Below are 7,733 nucleotides of genomic sequence, written 5' to 3'. Positions count from 1 at the left end.
AGCCTTGATTATTATGATTAATTAATGAATAAATTTGGTCTCTTATTTTCAATAATGTATTATTTCTGAGTTTCAGCAATTTCAAATAGAAATTGATGCAAGTTTTGTAATGTTTATCGAATAAAAAGAAGCATTATATCAATTGGCTTATATATGTATTTTCACTACCAGAAATACGGTGATTAGCCACGGAAAAAACTGTGGCTAAAATAAAAAAAAAACCGTGGCGATGAAGCGTTAGCAACGAATGGGTATCTGTAGCTAACAAGGGCGACGCATTTTCAGTTAGCCACGATTTTTGGTCTGTTAGCTATGATTTTGGGACCCGTGGAGACATTTGAATAGCCACGGTTTTTACTATTTTAGCCACGTTCTAAACCGTGGCTAAATGACAACAATATAATCAACAAATATAATTTTGCCACAATTTTTTTCGTGGCTAATATTGGCGGGCTGGGTTTTTTTCCGTGGCTAATGTTAGTGGGTTATTTAACCATGGTTTTTTCCGTGACTAAGCATCATTATTAGATCTCTAACATCTTCATTGGAGTACCTGCGAAAACATTTAAATAAGATTGAGTTATCTCTTAATTCATGAAAAAAAATGTTCAAAGACATTATTTAAAATAATAGTTTAATATAAAAAAAAGTAAGAATGCATACCCAATAAGGCTGAGTTTTCATTTTCACAACATAAAATATCTCATTAATCAATATATTATATATTGCTAGACTTATATCCTGATAAACAACTTTCAATTCAATTGCTTCATATAAGTAAATAAGATATCAGATTGCAATCAAAATTATTTAGAGACAGAATTTAAAAGTAAAAATAGAAATGTGTTAGTAATTACCAAGATTAATATTTTAGAGTAGAAAATTGAACTTACTAGGTAACTATCGAGCATATTGAGCATGCGGATCTCCTAAGTAAGTGTCCATTGTTCCATGGCAATATGCATCCATTACTCTAAGTTACCATTGTTCACATATTCATCCATTAGTAGCTTAAATATTGAAACAAACACAAACAAAAATGCTATTGATAATACAAAGAAATAGATACTATGTACTCAGGAGTTGTGAGAGCATAGATAATAACTTAAAATGATTTGCTTTGCTAAAAACAAATATCTGTTAACTCCCTCCAAGCAAGCACATAAGATGTTTATGTCTAACATGACCTATAACCTCCACTTCAATTATGAATTCTCTTTTCTTGTTTTCTATTAAATAATTTCAAATTTCAATCACACAACAGCAACTTCACTTTAATAATTGACAGAATCAATAGTCTCAACTTCTATCTAGTGTTATAATGAAAGAAAGGTTAAAAGAAGCAAATCAAATAAAGTATCCTTACAATTTTTTAAGAAGTTTTTTTTACTGCCACCTCATTTCTATTAATCAATATATAGAATGCTTCTTACCCTTTTTGAAACTTCATTCTTCTTCATACATCAAACTAAAATCTCTCATTGAGATAGTTTGATCTACATTGACTAACATTATTATGATCACAAAATAACACTCATGTAAAAAGAAATATTCACAAAGACTAGGCTCTTAAAAAAGTTAAGTATATAGAAAATTACATGTTTGAAGAATGGATGCTACCATAGTGATTTAAATGGTAAAACTTCTTCTTCTGAAGTGGTTTAGAATATACAGAACTAAATACATAAAGTTAGACTCAAAACTAAAAAACATAAAAAATGATAAGGAATGTAAATAATAACTCTTGTTTGCTACCTTGCTATGGCTATGAGCATTACCAAAATAATGTTGATTTTAGAAATTTCAGCATATAAAAGAGAACTAAAGTTAATTAGGAATATAATTAATCACATTAGTACGTACTACTAAGTAGATAATTATATTTATGCATTTAAATTATACTTTATACCAAGAGTTTATTCTCTATACCATCAAAAGGATAAATGAATAAAACATGAAAACCCAAGACAGTGCACTCATCTCCACCAACAACAAGAAGAGAAAATTTAAATCGACCAATGTTTTAGAGAGGCAAGATTTAGAGCACCACCTCCAGAAAGAGTGACGGTGAAGGAGGTGTAATGAAGTAACCTAAGGTTCCTTCAAGTCTTTTTCGCGATTTGCCGTAGAATCGGATTCCGCCGATTTTGCTTACTTCTTCGCGACTTGAACTGACGGCACTCGAACTGCAAATCATGGTCCCTTCTCTTCCACAAAATGTCTAATGCGATCGTACTTAGAACTTAAATATGAATGGATTGAGAAAAACGGATTTACTCTGAAGGTTAGTTAGCTTGACCTGAGTGCAGGAGTTAAGAAATGACAGATTTGGAGAAACTGAAGAGAATGTTATTAGCGAGAGGGGTTGGCTGCATGTTATCAAACTTGAATCAATTGCAGGAGCTAATAAATAGAGAATTTGGGAAAAAAGAATAATGTGAGAGAGTTATCGTAAAAACTGGGTGAGTGGACTACTAAATAAAAGTTACATTTAACATTACCGCTAAAAATTTCATTTATCTTGTTATAAATGTTAATTTGAATTTTATTTAGTGAAGTAGCTATTATTTTTAATTTAAAATAAAATTTAATTTTAATAAAAAATATTAAATTGTAAATTTTATAACTTTAAATTATATTTCAAAAATTTTACATACAAATTAAAATTTAGAATTTTGACCCGTTGAATTAAAAAAAAGCATCAATAAAAATTAAAATAAATAAACTTAAAACTTAAGGATTTGATACTTTTGGATTAAAAAAAAATAAAAATTTTGTACATAATTAAAAAATGAACTTCCATAAAGTTTATTTTATTTTATTTTTTTATTAAATTAATAAAATGTTAATAAATAGATAGAATAATAAAATGTAGATATAAAATTAATATTCTGAATTTTAAGAGTTAGAACTTTGTTCATTAATATTGCCGTAAATTAATAATGGGTAATTAAATTAGTTATTATTCCAATCAATCATAGTTAGTATTTTTTATTTTTTATTCTTTAGAATTAGTTAGAGTTATTTTGTTAAAGATAAATATATTTTTTTAACTCTTTTGGTACTCTTTTTATAATTTTAACATTCATTTTTAATTGAATCATTTTATTTCATTACTAAAGTCTCTAAATTAATGTATATTGTGGAATTGAACACTGAAACTGTATTTAGCCAGAAAGAATACGAATAAAAAAAAGTGACAACTAAAAAATATAAATAATAAAATTGTATGTATATGAATTAGTCTTTTTTTATTATATTACAATATGATTTTTATAAAGTAATGAACAACACAACCACACAAAAAAATTACTTTTAAATCAAGAAAGAAAAATTAACCAAATCAGTGCATAATTAGTAGTAAGTAAAAAAAAATCGGAAATATGGTAGAGTATAATTTTTCAGCGGCAGCACTAGAAAAGAAGAAGGGAAAAAAACTAACAATTGGGAAATTGGAGAAGCCTGCATAAAAATTGGAAAAAAATATAAATCGCATAAAAATATTTTAAAAGGGATGGAGGAAAACGCTAAATTAAGGGCGAAATTTTGAAGTGAAAATCGTTTGAATTCGCCACGGTGATCATTAGGTCTGTGGTAAATAAGAAAAATCATCTCAAGTTGGCCACGAACAAACAAAACTATCGAAAAAATTCACAAAATTTAGTCATGGAGATACAAGACGTTGCAAGTGATTATCACGATCATATAATTTGTCACTATTTTTTATTCGTGGATATCTTTCTATTAGTAATACCCGTGTTTCTAGTAGTGCTTGTTGATTACTAATTTTATCTAACTAACTAGCTAGGTAGGTAGGACGTTTAAAATGTTATGTATATGTTCCCGATGAAAATATAAATCCAGCGTGTATATGCATGCTCTACTGATATGACTATGGTTAACTGGCTATTACTTGCATTGCATATATATACGAGCCTCTTGACGTACGAAAATTTTGAATTTGGATCCTCTATATTTTAAATTTGTATTTTAGAAGATAAAATACGATCTTTTACTTTTGAATGATATTTCTCTTATATTTATTCTTAGTCTCACCTATAAAATAAATTGTAAGAGATTACATTTTACTCTTTAAAATAAAATTCAAATTTTAGAAAATCAAAATCCAACAATTTTTGATATACTATGAATTATTATTAGGAGCAGATTCTAGTCACATAAAAAAGGAGAAAGAGAAATCCACTAATTTTAAATGAAGTGAAATTATAGAAAAAAGAACAAATAGGTCTCTGACCTTTTGTCTTACGGACATTTTTGTTTTTGACCATTGAAAAATATTTTTAAGTCTCTGACATTCACAAAATTTGGATGAACTAGTCCCTGACGGAGGCATTTGGACGGATCAGTGACGGAGGCATTTGGACGGAGGGACTGATCCGTCCAAGTTTTGTGAAGGTCAGGGACTTAAAAATATTTTTTAATGGTCAAGAACGAAAATGTCTGCAGAACAAAAGGTCAGGGACCTATTTATCCTTTTTTCGAAATTATATTTAATGGTATAAGATTATACATTTAAATGCTAACTAGATTTTAATAAAAGTGCTACCTCTTAGACTTTTTCATCTAATAAATTATAGGTGAAATCTCAAGTCTAATTAACTTCATGTGAAGTTGATAGTTAAGAGTTATTAAATAATTTGACAAGTTTGACTAAATTATCCTTTAACAGCTCTCAATTACTAACTTCACATAAAAATAATTGCACCTAAATTTTTTTTTAAATTATATCATTTCTTTTCTAGATCTCAAAAATGTGTAAGACAAACGACAAAAAATGCATAAATTTTTGAAACGCGGATAAAAATAATCCTAATTATAATTTTTTTAAATATTAAAAATACAAAAAAATATCTAAATAATTTTAAAAAATATTTTAAAAATAAAATTTTAATACAATTTTTTTACAAGTACAATTAAAAAAATAAGACAATTTTATTCTTAAAAATTAATAATTTTACGCTAAGAAGACTGTTTTTTTATTAATGACAAATAATACTTTTAAAAAATTAAAAAATTTTAGATCAGAAATCGAATTTTTATTTAGTTTTGTATATACTTTTTAGATATTTATCTAAATATTCTTACAAAATTTTAAATTAAATACATGCATAAATAATTTATCAAATCCAAAAATTGTTTACTACTTATAAAAAGTATTTTTTTATTATTTTTATCATGTTTATAATATTTTTGTCGTTATAAAAAATGAATATTATTTTTATAAGTATTTCAAAAAATCGGGTGCAATTTTCTAGCCAATTCTTTCATAAATAAAAAATTAGTTATCTTCTATGACATGTTTGATTATTATCGGAGAATTACATTAAGTCATTGTAGTTAATATTAACTATTTCTTTAACTTTAATTTAAAAAAACAAATAAGTTAATTGCAATGCTAAAACTATTTTTACGAATTAATTACAAGAATTTTAAAAACAATTCTATTTTGAATTTTTTTTTATTTTTCCAAATCACACTACAAAAAAATAGAGTTATTTTAACATTTTATTTTTTAACACTATAATTAAATGTCAAAATTAATATATATTTTTGACAAATATCATAAATGCCAAATTTTCTATGTTTTTTTGATAAATAATTTGACCATAGAAAATTACTCCTCAATTTTGAGACTTATTTATTTTCAATTTATTCCACTATTTTTCTTCTTCTTTGGGCTCTGTTAATTTTGACATCACACTACTCTCAATTTAGGATTATACTACTCATTCTTTATCTTCAAAATCTCAATTTATTCTTTAGTTTCAAGATCTCATCTCATTCTTTGTTAAAATTTTTTGTTGAGAATATTTTATAGTCTATAAGTGTCAAAATAAATAGTATTTTTGACAATTAATAAGTATCACAGAAAATATGTTCTCAAAATTTTCTAATAAATTATTTTTGACAGCCAATATTTATCAAAATAAGATTTAAATTTTTTTCACAATCACTTATATGTTAAAAATACTATTTTTGACAAAATTTTTATTAATATATTTTCATAGTTAAAATAGTATTAAAATTTGTTTTGTTGACAAATTTTAATTTTCTTTTATATATTATAATCCTAAAAAATAATTTATATTATTGTAGTGCCACCTCATTCCTAAATCTACTATTTCCAAAAAAAATAAGTGTTAAAAAAATGTCCAAACAATTCAAGAGTGAAAACAAAAATTCTAATTTCTCATTCCGGTGACTTCATATGAAAGGTGAAAAATGAATGACTATATTCAACTTTCCTAGCTTGGATATACACATCACCCTAAATTAATTATTACAGAAGAAAGACAAAAAAATATTAATTCTTTGTAAAATTATATAATAGAAATTTAATACTTGAACCAAAATATTTAATTTTCTACTGACATAATTTTCTTCTGATAAGATCATACCACGTCTTTTTTTTTATCATTTGTTTTCAATTTTTTATGTTGTATTCTTTGACTGAATGGATTAAAAAATTTGGAGAATTAAAAAATAGAACAAATTGTAAAATTTAAAGTTTTCAAAAATTATTATAATTTTCTGAAATGGTTTTATCATAGTTAAATCATTTAGTTTTTCTTACTTAATGTAATTCCTTCAATAACAATTAAATATGTCGTAAAAGATAACTGAAGTTTTATTTATGAAAGGATAAGTAATCCTTTGTATAAAAATTAAATTCTAGCTATGGTTATCACCCTGTATAAAAACGTTCCAGTTAAATTCTAAAGCATAAAGAAGAAAGGAAAATGGTGGGCATAAATCTAAATTTAGAAAGTGAATATAAAAGAGGTGAAATTTTATTGAAAAGTTTTGACTGATAAATTAAACTTAGCACAATAATTATAGAGAGATATGATTTAATCTTACGAAAATATGTGGTATTCAAAATAAATTAACAAAAAATACATAAAATTTATCTTATTTAATATTTATTAATTATTATTGTTAAATAAGATAACTCTACCTATGTTACACTTGTGGTACATAGCCGGTCCCAAATCTGGATAAAGGAGGAGGGTTGTATTAGGCCTTCGACAATCAACATAAAAATATAGTCGAACTCCATGACATGAATCAAAGACATTATTGCACTAAAGCTAGGTCGTTGCCCGGAAGTAACGCGCTGTATGGCTCGAGTACGGTGTCAAATGAGGAAGAGCCGCTGCATCGGTGTCCAGATGTAGTGTTAAATGAGCAAGGATTCTCGCGTTTTCGTGAACAGACGAGGGTAAATAAGCTAGTTCACAAAGTAAAAGGTAAAGGTCGGAGCGACAGAAGGTTGAGATTTGGGACATGGAACATAGGCACTCTAACAGGAAAGTCCATGGAGGTAGTGGACACCATGACAAGGAGGAAGATTAACATTATGTGCTTACAAGAAACAAAATGGGTTGGTACGAAGGCTAGAGAGTTGGATACTTCTGGTTTCAAACTTTGGTATACAGGAAAGGTGAATAATAGGAATGATGTTGGAATAATTGTGGATAAGTAGTGGAAGAAGAACGTAGTGGATGTCAAGAGGGTGGGAGATCGGATCATCTCTATCAAACTTGTGGTGGAGGGAGTGCTTTCCATGTGATTAGTGCCTATGCACCGCAAGTGGGTTCAGATGAACAACACAAGATAAGATTTTGGGAGGACCTAAAGAGTTTGGTTTAAGACATACCTTTGGGAGATAAGATTTTCTTATGAGGAGATTTAAATGGCCATGTTAGTAG

The sequence above is a fragment of the Arachis duranensis genome, chromosome 7 (assembly GCF_000817695.3).
Source record: "Arachis duranensis cultivar V14167 chromosome 7, aradu.V14167.gnm2.J7QH, whole genome shotgun sequence".
Classification (NCBI taxonomy): Eukaryota; Viridiplantae; Streptophyta; class Magnoliopsida; order Fabales; family Fabaceae; genus Arachis; species Arachis duranensis.
The sequence above is the reverse complement of the archived record's forward strand: the minus strand, read 5'-3'. Positions refer to the sequence as shown.